At 45.9% G+C, this 16267-nt stretch overlaps 1 protein-coding gene across 2 annotated transcripts in view; it reads right to left on the bottom strand.

The window, feature by feature from the left end:
* Positions 1 to 16267, bottom strand: part of ABCB11 (ATP binding cassette subfamily B member 11) — a 431988-nt gene that overhangs the window by 90295 nt on the left and 325426 nt on the right. The window lies entirely within an intron of this gene.

Below are 16267 nucleotides of genomic sequence, written 5' to 3'. Positions count from 1 at the left end.
ACAAGGAACATCCTGCAACTGCTCTATTGTATCCTGCTCAAAGCCTGATCACTCTGAAAACATGCCATGGAAATCTGGGACACCATCAACACCTTCTCCACGGATGCTGCCTTCATCACTGAAATGTGGCTCAACTTCTCCATCACCACCGCCACTCCCAAAGGCTACAAGATGATACACTGAGACATTGCCATCAAACAAGGTGGAGGAAACCATCAGCTGTGCCTTCATCAATGACGAGCTCACACCTCTCATGGAACACCTCAATTTCCTACTACAAACCGAAGCAAAGACTACAATAAGAGGCATCCTCACCTACAGACCCCTGGGACTTCGAGCAACATTGTGTGATGCCATCCCCAACGTTATCGCCCCCCTAGCAATCGACTCTCATCACTACATCCTACTTGGCGACCTCAACTTCCACATCGGTGACCTCAGGGATGCCAAATCCATCGCTCTCTTGGAGAACCTCAACAACATCAACCTAACCTAACTCGTTACCGAACCCATGCACAAAGCTGGACACACACTCAACCCCATTTTCACCTTCAGCGACAAAATCTAATTCAGCCATACCACGAAACTCACCTGGACTGACCACACCATCGTACATTTCACCACCACCGATGTCCAGCACACCATCACCAGGCGTCAGATCTCCTCCCACCACAGATGGAGCAAGGTCACCGAAACCCAGTGGTCACAGGCCCTCTTCACCTCCCAACCCGAGGGCTTAACGGACCTCAACCAGGCCATCCAGAACTTCACCAACTGGATCATGGACAGTGCCGACAGTCGCCCCAAAATCCAACAAGATCCCCAAACATGCCAACTGGTACACCACAGAACTCAGGACCACCAAGCGCAACTGCCAACTGGAGAAACGATGGTGCGCCACCAAGATCTCTGCCGACAGAGCAGCTCACAAATTAGCCCTCAACAACTATCACCGGCACATCAAAGAAGCCAAGAAAGCAGCCATCACCACCAGCATTGACTCCGCAGCCAACCACACAAAGGAACTCTTCAAAATAGTCAAAGAATCCTCCAAGCCGACAGCCACACAGAACACCATCCACCCCTCTCAAGAACTCTGCAGCACCCTCTCAGACTACTTCCACAGCAAGATCACCAACATCAACAACAATGTCAACCTCCAACCCTCCACCCTCAACCCTGAAGACCCCAACCAACCAGTTAACATTAGCCAAACCATCACCACCTGCTCACCGCACACCGCCCTGACCACCTCATCATGTCTTTCCATCAACAACACGGTGCCCATCAACACCTGCCCCCACCACCTCTACAACCTCACAATGAACCCAATCAGTACACAACTCACCTGTATCCTCAACACCTCTCTATCTCCACTGCAACTTTCCTGGACCGATGGAAACACGCAGATGTCTGACCCCTTCTAAAGAAAGCCCCCACTGACCGCAACAATCTCAAAAATTGGCATCCAATCTCCTTGCTCCCCTACCTGGCCAAAATTCCAGAGAAAGCCTTCAACCAGCAGCTCACTGAATTCTAGGAACAAAACCACCTACTGGACCCCTCTCAATCAGGATTCCATGCTAACCACAGCACCAATACTGTGCTGATTGCTGCAACAGATGACTTCAGAACACTCCTTGACTGTGGAGAAACTGTGGTCCTGATCCTCCTCAACCTCTCCAAGTAGTTCAACACAATCTCCCACAACACCCTCATCAACAGACTCCACAACATAGGCATACAACAAAACATCCTTGAGTGGATCACCTCCTTCCTTACAGGATGCACACAGAGCATCCGACTGCCTCCCTTCCCCCCGCACCCAAATACATAATATGCGCTGTACCACAAGAATCATCCCTCAGCCCCCCATTTGTTGAACATCTACATGACTCCCCTCATAGACATCATCGGTTTCCACGGACTCAACATAATGTTCTACGCAGATGACACTCAACTGATCCTCTCGCTCACCGAGGACCCTTCCAACGCCAAAATCAACTTCTGCAATGCAGTGACCAAAGTAGCCAAATGGATGAGAGACAACTGCCTCCAACTCAACTCTGACAAAACTGAAGTATTGATCTTTGGGAAGAACATCTCCGCATGGGAACAAAGTTGGTGGCCTGCAGAACTCGGAAACACACACCCACACCAACCAACCATGCACGCAACCTCAGCATCATCCTCGACAGCCAACTGACCATGAAATGACAAGTTAATGCAGCAAGGAGTGCAAGTCGAGTTCCATCAACATTGGAGGTAATGTGGTCATATTGCTTCAGATCTTTCTTGTGGCCTGCTGTGTCATATGGGTTGCATTTAAGGGAGTCAAGAACAGAGTACAGAGGCCCATGAAGCTTGGCATTTCCACCACCCAAATGTGATAGTACAAGGCAATGTGTTCTTTAAGCACAAGATCGGTGTCCAGGGTGAATCTGAGTGACTTGGCATTGGGTGAAAACTGGGGGTTGAATCCCTCCAGGTTCATGTTGCTTGGATTGGTTGTCACTTATTGGTCTTAGCAAATAACAGGAATTATGTTTTGGTGGAGATAAGGAGATATATATTTTGCCATCTAGGTCTGGATGAGATGCAAGCAGTGTCTGAGACATTGGATATCTGCAGCAGAGACTTTCAAATACAGTTGTACATCATCTTCATATTAGCAAATATTTATGCTGATGGACTCCACGTAATGGTTGAAGATTACAGGAGACAAGATGGATTTTTTATATATGTATTGCTTGAATTCATTTTTTAAAATCTTTTTCTACTATGTTAATTCCATTATTGGTAGAGTCCTGCGACTAATTAGGGGTGGGAGGAACTCACAGAGTTTCAGTCTACAGAATTCTGTAGTGTTACATGAAAACTCTGCAAAATCCCACAGAGTTCCGTGAATGCGAGGAATTCAGCAAGCCACCCTGCTTGTGCTCTGATTTAATGCTGGGAGCTGGTTCCATGCTGAAAAATCAGCACAAACTGCACCACATAGCATGCCAGAGGGCACTACTTCTAAAGTTGATTTTGCTGCCACTCAAGTAGATTTTCTACTCAAGCAGGAGCTTTCTGACCACAACGATCGCAACAGCCTGTGCCTGAGAAATCTTGCTGGATGCCCTCCTAGTGCCGAAAATCAGGCTAGGGGACACCAAATCTGGCTTCCACTTGCCAACTTAATGTTGACGAGCAGTGCGCAAGAAAAAACTCTGCCACGTGGCGGTTGGCTAAATTTGGCTGGAACTCTGTGTTACAAGCATAACATGGAGTAGCCAAAATGCCACCAACTATGCCAGTTGGGTGGAATTTATCACCCACCCCTACTAATAATCTCCCCTCATTCATTTCGATAAATACAACATAAGAAAATCTTCCCATCATTATCCAATCATGCACTCTTTATTGATCGTAGTCTACTTATATGTTCCCAAAAGTGTATTAATTAATGTTTCATCATTCATTTCAAATTACTTCATTCCTCATGAATCAGATGCCTTTTTTCAATTAGTGTCCATTTCCCAAAATTCCCAATGCCTTTCGAGTTATTAAACTTCTTCTTCAATAGAGTGAACAACTTTTCTTGCTTAAGCATGTTGTGGAAAATAAATAATCTGAATATTAACGATTATTTCAAATAAATTATCGATTGTGTGGAATACATTCAATGGTTCACAGAATGTTCTAATCTGATCATTTACTTCCCTTATTTAATCTTTCCATAAATGCTCACGTCTATGGCACCTCGTTGCTCCAGTATGAGAATGGTAAATGTCATCTCGAATTCTAATGCTTTTATTTGATGCAAATAATTATAACTTCACTTCTATTACACCCTCCTCCAAATCTATCATCACTGTATATTGTAGTTTAGTTCTTCTTTTGCGAGCGACCAATGTGGTCTGCAATATAGAGTCGAGTGCAGGAGGAGAAGCAGACTTGGTGTTATCGATGTGCTGTTGGATTGTCTGTATTTTTCATTGAAGAAGTGGCTGACAGCATTGCACTAGACTGACTGACTGACTGACTGAATTATTTATTAAGCGCACTATTGCCGAGGCATCTTTGCACTGTGTGAGGATTGAGATTGGCCACTTCCAGTCTAGGATTTAGTAAATAGCCAGGTTTTTAAAGCCTTTCTAAACAGGATCTTATTCGTTTCCAGGCGTAACTCCGTGGGCAAGGAATTCCACAGCTTTGCCGCCTGAAATGAAAAAGCCTTGCCACCCCATCGGGCTCTCTTTATCTTAGGTAGGCAAACCAGACCCAGACTACCTGATCTTAATGTGCAAGACGGTGCATAACAGGGAAAAAGAGATTTAATGTCCTCTGCACCTCCTCCGTTTACAGCTTTATATACTAGGCATAAAGCCTTGATCTGCACCCTTCGGCGAACAGGAAGCCAATGTAGTAGCCGTATGCCATTGGACGTTGGGTGGTGTTTCTGAAGATCCAACAGCCCTCTTACAGCAGCGTTCTGCAATGACTGGTCCACTAGTCCATGAAGTATGGGATATGAAGGACAGGCAGTGTCAGGGCGCATCATAGCAGAGTACACTGACAGCTAGTAACAAAGCTGCAGTGTGGATGAAGCCTCGGTTTCCCGAAAGTTCTCACGTTCTTGACGCAGCATGGAGGGTTGAGCGTGCCGTCATGAAAACACAGGATATAGGCAGAAGACGCCTTCATAGAGACGCTAATTATTTTGTGGATTTTGGCGCTGTTCTTGAGGAGGAAGCGGCCTGGTAAGGGTGGTTCTCGCACTACTCCTGATTCCTTTGGAAGCCGAGTGCTTTGTGTGTGTGTAGGACGGAAGTGATTTTGTTTGTTTTCTCCGGTTGGCGAGACGCGTCTCTTGTGCGGTCTCATGCGGGAGAAATCCTTGGTGATTAGAGTCAATCACCTCAGCCGTGCACATTTGACCCTGCTGTTAAGGGTTGCTAAGTGTATCTTAATCTCCGTTAGCGAGTCTACGTTGTTTGGGATAAGGCTCATGCAGAGGATGTATTGTTCACCCCACCTTGGAGTAAAGAGTGGCAAACTTTCCATACGAGCTTGACGGGCACGACAATAAGTATTGCCCTGTAAGGCTCTCTTTAATTTGCATTGCACATTGACCGCACTTTATGTTCTCTAATTAAAGAGTGGAACTCTCACTCTTGACAATGGTTTAGCTCTGTCTCTCTACATCAAGGACTAACTGATTACTTGGTTATTTGGAGCCTCTGGTCATTCATCCAAGACTGGGGGTAGTCTCTGGAATCTCAGTGGATGAGTTTATAGAAGCGGAGCATATCATACATATTATCCATACACTTAATAGTGGTCTTTCTCTTTCATACGTTTCTTACAGGGGAGGTCAGTAGAGGGTGTCCAGGAAAGAACAGTCTAACTCTGTTGAGTTGCATCCTCTCGTTTCTAGGGTAGGTGGTATTGATTAGAGGTACCCTACTCTCCTGATGTTTATGACTATTGTCGAAAGAGGTTATTAGATTTCTAAATGTACGTTGTTCTTTCTCTAGGATAGTAAACTTGTTGGTATCCTGAATTCACCCTCTCATCTCTCCTGGTGTGGGGCAACTTCTTTTCCTTTACAGGTATCTCATGAACACATTTCCAGTACTTTTCCTTGGCATTCTCAGGCCTCCTTGCCTGCAGTTCCTACCCTTTCCTTCCCCCTCTTGACCATCCCAGCAGTCTGAGTTGATATTCTATCCGGACTTGGGGCTGTCAAGAAGTGGACCCCTCTGGGCATCGGCACAACCCTGAGGCTATTAGGGTGACCGTGACAGGCAGGGGGTTGATACACTGCTTGATTGCTGAGCTTCTGTTAGAAACTTCATTGTTGATGTTGGTATAGTTCTTGGCTTTGGCTGATGAATCGTCTGCATGTTAAGCAGAGGTACTTCAATGGTGTGAAGTCATTAGAGTCCCTTTTTAGGTTTTGCCCAGGCAGCACATGCACTGTCTCGACGAGAGATACTGTATACAGTATAGTGGGGGGAAGCTCTGCCCACTTTCCAGCCATAAATGTGATTGGCTAAAATGAAAAATCCTGCATTTTGATTGGGTTTTTGGCGTCTTAGTCCCACCTCTTGACTGCCATGGCATCATTTTTCCTCTTCCGAGGCTATCAGCCCCTTTACTAGTAAAACCGTTTTGTTTCCCTGTCTCTCCCCATTCCCGTCTGCTGTCTGTAAGTTTTTGTACCACAACCATTCCCCCACCCCCTCCCGTTCGTGCCTTCTTTCATGCCGGCACTTCCATTTAAAATGAAATAGGTCTCAGGTAAATCCGAGTCCTATTGCATTTTCACTGCTTGTCCCGTGATTGGCTGGTGACTTTGCACTATATTTTGCCTGACCTGTCCTAATAACATGCGCAATACAAACAGCTCTCTTACGCTGCCTTATATTCTACACATGCTGCATTTTCTTAATTCTTACTCAAAGCCACGAAGCTTTAGTGGTGATGAAATAGTGCTGGCAGATTTATCATACCGGAAAGGGAAACGGCTCACGCATCCATATATCTACCTTTGATTATTTAAGCCACATGGTGCCGCTTAAAAAATGCACACAATGCTAACATGTCTCACGCGTAACTATAATTTGACATACGAGAGTGCTTCTTATAGCTATATAACGCAAACACCAGCTACATTAGGCAAGGACGTGTTTTTTTTTAATCACAGAATGTTGAGCGGATGCCAGGCTCGAACCTGCTTTCTCAGGCTTGAAGATAGGTAGCACACAATGAAGCACCCCGCCCGCGCTGGGAGATCCAGCAACCACACGTGAGGCAGGGCGGGCTGGGGTGACAGAGAGAGCTGTTTCCCTCCTGTTAATTAGTTCTATTTTCATGAATAAAGACCTGAGCGTTCTAATTGCAATTTAGACCCATTATTGGCCGACACTTGCAGGCAGCAGCTTACAAAATCTCTGAGTTTTGCAGATAAAATGGGTTTTAACAACACCATGTGTACGTTTTTTTTTTGTCTTCGATTTCTACATAATTAAAAAAATGATCTTCTTTTTACAACAATCAAATCGCAAAGTCCAATATTTTAATTAATATTTTGAGTTAGAATTTCACTGTTACTAAATACTTCATTTCATGATAACTGGACCAAAATAAACTTGTATTGTAAAAAACATATTTAACCTGTAATGTAGTCCTGTATTGCTGTTTCTGGGTTGTAGCGACTTTTACAAGCCACTCTGCTTTTGAGTTTGTCGTTTATGATATCCTCTGAGCCCTCAATGGCAGTGAAGATTCCTACACATGGTTACTCATTCTGTACCCTCTAGACACAGGCTAAATGTTTTTGCAGACTTGCATTTAAAACCAAGCAACCAAAATTACAGATTAGTATGTGTCGGATTGATGACCCCCAACATCCTGTCAATGCTCTGCCTTCATCAACATTCACTGTTTTATTAAAGTATTATAAACAATATGTGTGTTTAACCAAATGCGGTGGAACATATTGGTGGTGCATGTTTTAAGGAAGCTGTTGTGTTCCTGCTAAAGTGATTGGTAGTCTTCGGACAAGTGGAATGCCGAGAATGCTCTGATATCTGCTCGGATGATAACAAATCTCTTGCAATGGCAAACCCCGAACAACCTCTGATGTTCGATTTACAGTGGACTGGTGGGAGCTGCTAGTCAGTGAGAATCTTCAGGGCGATGTGCTTGACCTAAAAATAAGTTGGTAGTCTCAAAAATTCTTTTAATTTCTGCATAATTTAACTATGTGCACCCTGTTGTACAGTTTATTATATATCCTGCTCAGCTTTCCGTCTTAATCCCTTCACTCACGACCAGGTGCTTCCAACGCGGTGACGGACACCGCATACAGTCCAGGCCCTCGGTACACAACAGATACCAGCACTCACGGGAACAGTGTTCTGAATATTTTATTTCAGAACTCACAGCAAAACGCTACATATATTTCATTTGTCTTAAACAATGCACTAAGTCAATGGCAGCAATTACCCATTCAGGGTCTAATTATAAGTTGAAATTCGTTAATCATTACGAATGCCCATGCAGGGCGTGATTGTTCAATGTACGCATTCAAATGTAAGAATAATTTGCATGTTTAGTAATGGCTGCCATCGTAGGACTGAAGCAAGTCCTCTGTTGTCGTTTATGAGACAAGGCATGTATTTATGTTCACTGAAAGTCGACGCCGGTTGCAATTGACAAAGGCGGTAGCCGAAACGCGTTTTGCTGTGAGTTTATTATATATATATATATTATCTACTGGCGGTCCATAGGAAATCCGCAACATTCTATTGGGAATAACTTTGGCGCCAGTTGACGAATCTTCGTCAAATTTTCCAAACTTTTTGCCAGCTCTGCTCCACTCCTACCCGGAAAGTTTCGTGGTGATTCGTCAAGCGGGGGCCGAGAAAAAAGGGGGTCCCAAAACGCGTTTTCCCCATGCAATTTCCCATAGGATCTGTTGTCGCAGCTACAGCCTGAACCGCTGAACGGAATGACAAAAAATTTGGCAAAGAGGTAGTCCTCAGTTCAGACTCGTGCCTTTTGCATACATGGTGTGAATCTGTTCAGTAGTTCCTGAGAAATTTAGGGTAAAAAAGCTAGTGATATCTATGGCCAGGGAGGATCCGCGCACCCTACCCGCACCGTAAGCGCACCCTCCCCGAACCGAGCGCGCACCCTCCCGATCGCGCGCTGAATGCTAATTGGCTGTCGAGTGTCTACATTCAAAACCAGGAACTATTGGCGGCCATTTTCTGGCTCGGTAGAAGCGAGGCTGAAGAAGCAAGGGGAATAAGTGTGTAAAACATATAAAGGGGGCAGAGTGGAAATACTCTGACCCTCTGGAGGTGCTTAGGGGGTCCCAGAAGGACCCCCTGGGGCCCCCTTTTTTTTTTTAAATGGCAAAGAAATGCGCGCAGGGTGCACGGATTCTCTCGCGTTGGGTGTGTGGATCCAAGGGGAAAAAAATGAAATTTTTGGGAGATAAACATCAAGCTTAAGTGTTTTCTTCTTGAGTGGCTCTAAAAAGAGCCGTTGTGTTCATTGAGAGTTTTTGGTACTTATAAGTAAGTACCTATACAGAGTCTAAAGTTGTTGAGGAAGACTCTGTTTCCTTCATCAGTAAAGTGTACTCCATCTCTCCTATACATCTCTTGCATATGAAAGCGCAGATGGTTATTGTAAATGGACCCCATTCTATAGTCTCGGAGAAAAGCAGAAACAGATTTATTCACATGTTTCCTAGCTTTCTCAATTTGTGGACAACAATGATTGGACCAGTTCCACTTCTGCCTTTGGCATATGTTAGAATACACAAAGGCAGTTTTGGGGAAAAGTGAAATAAGTTCTGCAAAGGTGTCCTTCATAAGGATTTCCAGACCTACCCCAGTCAAAGTGCCTAGGGCATTGCCACCACAGTGCACTATTATGAGGTCAGGGTGTTGGATATGCGTGAAGGATTTCCCCAATGGCATCAATTGGTGCCACTTTAACCCTCTCTGTCCAATCCATTTAATGTCTACATTTGGCAAACCTAGGTCTTTGTGAATGCCTTTGTTTTCTGCATACCTTTGGCTCCAGAAAATATAGCTGTGTCCCACAATCCACACTCTAGGCATCTTGAAAGGAGGTCTGGATGCATTCAGATGGTCTCTGTAAATGAAATGGCAGTTTGGAAAGTAAGATGTTTCTAAAATGGTGGCTAAGATGGAGTTTTGAAAAAAGACAAGAAATGATTGGTTGTTTGACAACCTTCTACACTGAAAGGTAGGGTGTATATTTCTGTTTTTTAAACGCATGATTCTTATTGGTTAACAAGAACTGATTGTAAGGAACATTATATATGATAAGCTGATATGTTGAAAAGTCAAGCACACTTGCTGTCTTGATTAGCAACATTGTGTGCTGAACTTGTGACCTGTGTGCTCAGTACAGTGTTCCATGACCTGTTTCTATGGTAACGGGCAGAAGGCAGATTGGGGGAAGGGTTCAAATTTATGTCATTTGGAAAGGGTTGAAATGTTTAACCAATAGAAATGTGTGTTTGCTTTTGAATTTATGTGGGAAGGAATTTAATTTGATGTTTACATGTATATGTGTGGAAAATGAGAGGGAAACTTGGCCATTCTTTGGTTCTGCTGACAGGTGCATTGGGAAACCAACTTGGCAGCAATATTACCGGTGGCAGGGGGAGAGACGCCGTGTAGCCTTCCCGCCGTCGTGTGGGCAACGAAGGAACCAACCAACTACATCCCCCAGACGCCCCAGCCGGTCGCCTGCTGCGACGCGGCTAAGAGCGCCCGGAGGTGCTTTAAATCACAGCACAGCCTCCCGCAGCGCGGGAAACCAACTTCGCAGCAATATTACCGGTGGCAGGGGGAGAGACGCCGTGTAGCCTTCCCGCCGTCGTGTGGGCAACGAAGGAACCCACCAACTACATCCCCCAGACGCCCCAGCCGGTCGCCTGCTGCGACGCGGCTAAGAGCGCCCGGAGGTGCTTTAAATCACAGCACAGCCTCCCGCAGCGCGGGAAACCAACTTCGCAGCAATATTACCGGTGGCAGGGGGAGAGACGCCGTGTAGCCTTCCCGCCGTCGGGGCGGGCAACGAAGGAACCAACCAACTACATCCCCCAGACGCCCCAGCCGGTCGCCTGCTGCGACGCGGCTAAGAGCGCCCGGAGGTGCTTTAAATCACAGCACAGCCTCCCGCAGCGCGGGAAACCAACTTGGCAGCAATATTACCGGTGGCAGGGGGAGAGACGCCGTGTAGCCTTCCCGCCGTCGTGTGGGCAACGAAGGAACCCACCAACTACATCCCCAAGACGCCCCAGCCGGTCGCCTGCTGCGACGCGGCTAAGAGCGCCCGGAGGTGCTTTAAATCACAGCACAGCCTCCCGCAGCGCGGGAAACCAACTTGGCAGCAATATTACCGGTGGCAGGGGGAGAGACGCCGTGTAGCCTTCCCGCCGTCGTGTGGGCAACGAAGGAACCAACCAACTACATCCCCCAGACGCCCCAGCCGGTCGCCTGCTGCGACACGGCTAAGAGCGCCCGGAGGTGCTTTAAATCACAGCACAGCCTCCCGCAGCGCGGGAAACCAACTTGGCAGCAATATTACCGGTGGCAGGGGGAGAGACGCCGTGTAGCCTTCCCGCCGTCGTGTGGGCAACGAAGGAACCAACCAACTACATCCCCCAGATGCCCCAGCCGGTCGCCTGCTGCGACGCGGCTAAGAGCGCCCGGAGGTGCTTTAAATCACAGCACAGCCTCCCGCAGCGCGGGAAACCAACTTGGCAGCAATATTACCGGTGGCAGGGGGAGAGACGCCGTGTAGCCTTCCCGCCATCGTGTGGGCAACGAAGGAACCAACCAACTACATCCCCCAGACGCCCCAGCCGGTCGCCTGCTGCGACGCGGCTAAGAGCGCCCGGAGGTGCTTTAAATCACAGCACAGCCTCCCGCAGCGCGGGAAACCAACTTGGCAGCAATATTACCGGTGGCAGGGGGAGAGACGCCGTGTAGCCTTCCCGCTGTCGTGTGGGCAACGAAGGAACCAACCAACTACATCCCCCAGACGCCCCAGCCGGTCGCCTGCTGCGACGCGGCTAAGAGCGCCCGGAGGTGCTTTAAATCACAGCACAGCCTCCCGCAGCGCGGGAAACCAACTTGGCAGCAATATTACCGGTGGCAGGGGGAGAGACGCCGTGTAGCCTTCCCGCCGTCGTGTGGGCAACGAAGGAACCAACCAACTACATCCCCCAGACGCCCCAGCCGGTCGCCTGCTGCGACGCGGCTAAGAGCGCCCGGAGGTGCTTTAAATCACAGCACAGCCTCCCGCAGCGCGGGAAACCAACTTGGCAGCAATATTACCGGTGGCAGGGGGAGAGACGCCGTGTAGCCTTCCCACCATCGTGTGGGCAACGAAGGAACCAACCAACTACATCCCCCAGACGCCCCAGCCGGTCGCCTGCTGCGACGCGGCTAAGAGCGCCCGGAGGTGCTTTAAATCACAGCACAGCCTCCCGCAGCGCGGGAAACCAACTTGGCAGCAATATTACCGGTGGCAGGGGGAGAGACGCCGTGTAGCCTTCCCGCTGTCGTGTGGGCAACTAAGGAACCAACCAACTACATCCCCCAGACGCCCCAGCCGGTCGCCTGCTGCGACGCGGCTAAGAGCGCCCGGAGGTGCTTTAAATACCAGCACAGCCTCCCGCAGTGTGGGACGCGCGCGGGCAGCGCCCGGGCCAAGGGCGGGCCCGTCCTTGCCCGTCAGAGCCAGAAGGAGCCAGGGCAGGGCCATCCCCCCAACATTTGCTACTTGCCCTATGGATATCTACGCAACAGGCTCCATAAGGGTACGTACTTGACTGAAATAGCCTTGTGCATACTGTGATATATGAGGGATTCGTTACCGTCCATATACGATTTCCACATTGCCTGGAATAGGAACATTCTCCAGTCACTTTGACCATAGCTGCCTTTTCTGGCAGTTTTACTCCAGGATTTGGTTCATTGTTCGTTTGATCCAGTGGGGTTATTTTAAATTTTCCTTTTACTTTTGTGATTCACCCTATCTCGGGCTTTATCGACCATGTACCTGCACCTTATATTTTGGATGTTTTTTGCATCCTAGTATTATAATTTTTGCTAGCACGTGACACTTTACCTAATGGTCTTTTTGCATACCGGGCCAACTTACCTCGCATTTGCACTTTACATCTTGGATGCTTATCGTACCCCAGTACTGTACGTTCGCTAGCACGTGACACTTTACTTCAGGATTCCCCTGTCATTCTATCCTGGGCTGAATTTACCTTGCATTTGCACTTTATATCTTGGATGCTTATTGTACCCTAGTTCTGTACTTTCGCTAGCACGTGACACCTTATTTGAGGACCCCTCTCGTTTTGTATTTGTATCTTCTAGGTTGTTTTATAATTATACTTAATTCTATGTATATATAATATTAGTGTGGTAGATCAAATATTTTTATTCTGAAATTGTACTGTACTTAAAGGGATTGTGTTTTCCTTTATTGCTTTCGGATACCATATAGTTTCCCCGGTAATATTATTATGGCCAGGAGAAAAGTAGTTAAACCCCCTAGCGATCGATCATGTAGTACGATCGATTCGTTTTTGGTCAAGGCAGTTAATGTCCTTTCAGAAGAAATTAATCGGACTGAGAGACGTCTGTCTTTAGGCTCCAACCATATGGGGGTTAACCAAGGAAATGAGGCTGAAACACTCTGTAGTCCTTTTAGGGAGACTGAGACAGAGATCAATATCACAACTAACAATTCTCTGGTCATAAGGGAGCCAGTCACGGACATCTCTGATACTAGATTGAGAAGTGGGGTTTGTTCTCGAATATCATCGCCCCATAATTCAATCCCTCCCGAGAGCCCCCCCCCCCTATGGGAAAAACCAGGGGACGTAGTAAAAACTTGGTGGAACGGGGAAACTTACAACCTAATCCTAAACCAAAAAAGGCTAATAAGAACAGTCGGGTGGTAAAACCAGGCCTGTTAAATGACCACCCGAAAAGAATAGATTTTACACCCGAGCCTTTAACATTGGCCATTTTATCGGATAAAATGACAGAGTTATTAAGACCTCTTTATGACAAATTGGATATCTTGGCCAGGGAAATCCATAAAATTACTGGAGCATTGGAGAAAATTAATACCAAACTTATAAAGGACGCAAGTAGAACTAATCAGACAGTTGCCGTACTGGGCACAAATAATTTGCTCACACTACAGGATAGGGAACCTTTTGACAATTTAAAGGAGCAGCCCTCTAACTTGCATGAGAGAAATAAAGGTAATGAAAGAATTTTGGTATTGGATAACTCTCCCAATAACGTTCCATCTCAGAAGGATGGAATGGTGACAGCCGGACAAACATATTCCCCGTAATTTTGTAAAACCATCCGACTTGGGAAGGCCTGTTTGTGAGGAAGGAGAAAGGACCCGAACTGTAAATCTGCCCCCTCAATGTAGCGCATATGTCGCTATTCTGGCCAACGTACCTAAACTCAAACCCGGACAGGTAGAAGATCATGAGTCCCTCCTAAACAAAGTAGTATTTTGGCTAACCAACAATTGTGATTACCCAATAGGAGGTATTAATCAAATCCTAACAACACGAAGAGTAGGGTGGATAGGTTCTTCTAGAAAATGTTTTGCAGGCGACTGCATAATCATTAATTTTAGGTCCCCGAGGTGGGCGTTTAATTCATTAAAATATGCGCCACTTCCGTCCCCTCGGGAATTTAATACCACCCTCCTCCCCCTTGGGTATTTTTACAGACATTTATTGAGAACATCCGGTAATGAGCACGTGAGTCCCCCTAGAAAAGGACATCAGCTGACCCCTCCTTTGTATCCCTTTGTTTCTGGCTTCTCTGTCCCGGTATCCAACAAGTACCAGGTGTTGGGTAATTTGAATAGCAATGACTGACGCAGGGATTCAAGTTTAATGACCAATACTACATGTCCATTCACTGGCGAATGTATGCCTCCAGTACATATTACTATTAGTAAAGAGGCGGGACATGGTGAACCCCTTCAGCCACCTGACACTAAGAATACGGATATAGGGTACCTGGTCACTACTTGGAATATTGCAGGTTTTAATAGGAAAAAAGGAACGCCATCATGGGCAGATTTTATATCGGCAAAACATGATATCATCTGCCTCCAAGAGACATGGTGTATTGATCCTATCTACGTAGAGGGTTTCTCATCATATTGGCTCCCGGCCCAGGCTTCATCTTCCGGTAGAGCCAAAGGAGGCCTTTTGATCCTGATTTCAACCAGCTTAAATAAATGTAAAATCAAAACATGTATTAATGTGGGTATTTATGCCCAGATTTTGTGGTTAGCCTCCTCTATAGGTAAAGATTTCATCCTGATCAACTTCTATAATAATGTTTTTAGTCCTCTTCGTAGTTTAATCATTAACGATCTGGAAAGGGAACTTGAGAAGCTGACCAGCACTATCAGGAAGTCAATTGTCATTACTTGGGTGGGCGATTTGAATATTCAAATATGTCCTTTTTCTACAACCAAAGTCTGTGGTCCCCGGAGAGGGGAATCCGAATTTGATGACCATTATATGCATTTTCCTCACTGTGACTATGGTATGGCTTTAAATGGTGTTATGGCCAAATGGGATCTTGAATTGTTATATTGTGACACTGACAAATATAATAAGAAATGCTCTACTTTTACAGGTAGAAATGCTATGTCTATAATCGATCATATTATAATTTCCTGTCATAGTGCACATTCATTTTCCCCACCGTGGATTACGGAACAACCCACTAGCGATCATAATAGCATCTCTGTGTACTTATTGTGTTGGGGACCCAAACATATTCCTAATATACCCCAAAGTACAGCTATTATCCCTACCAGACCAAATGGTGTCAGGATAAAATGGGCTGGTGTGAATCCAGGCGAAATTCTGTTTGATGTTGTGACCCAATGTAGGAATGAAATTGAAGTCTGTTTAGGGGACGAGGTTGATTCCACATCAATGTTAGAGAATTTTAATAAGATAAACAACACAGTGGAGAAGCTTTTGACGAAACCTGTTCGTATTAATAATAATCCCAAGGCTGGTTGGTTTGATATTAGATGCACAACGGCCTTGAATAACCTTAAACAAGTTCTGAAATGTAATCCCAGAAATTTAGGTCTAGTCAAGACCCTGCGTGCTGAATATGTCATAGCCTTAAAAACGAGGAAAATGGAACTCCAAGAAAAAGCCTGGGAAGATTTAAGTTTGGCAGCTGATACCAAAAATAGTAAATTGTTCTGGGAAACCATTAATAGCACTTTTTTGAAGGACGACCATATTCCTGAAATTAATTCCCATATTAACTGTAATGACTGGATAACTCATTTTTCTAACATTTTTAATCCAGCCAATACAGTTATATCACCTACCTTTTTTAACCAGCCCTCAGACGAATGGCCTATTATCCCTTTATCAATTAGTTTAAATGAGGTCATTGATGGTATTTTAAGTAGCAAAGGGGGTAAGGCACCAGGACCTGATGGGGTTCCTATTGATTTTTATAAAAATGAACCAGCTCTATGGTCACCCCTTTTAACAAGAGTTTTTAATATTGCCATTGAGACCCAACTTCCTTTATCATGGGGACAATCCATCATAATTCCCATACACAAGAAGGGAGTTAAAACTGACGTTAGTAATTACCGTCCAATATCCCTGCTCGAC

The sequence above is a fragment of the Triturus cristatus genome, chromosome 3_1 (assembly GCF_964204655.1).
Source record: "Triturus cristatus chromosome 3_1, aTriCri1.1, whole genome shotgun sequence".
NCBI lineage: Eukaryota > Metazoa > Chordata > Amphibia > Caudata > Salamandridae > Triturus > Triturus cristatus.
This window is presented reverse-complemented; position numbering and strand designations above follow the sequence as displayed.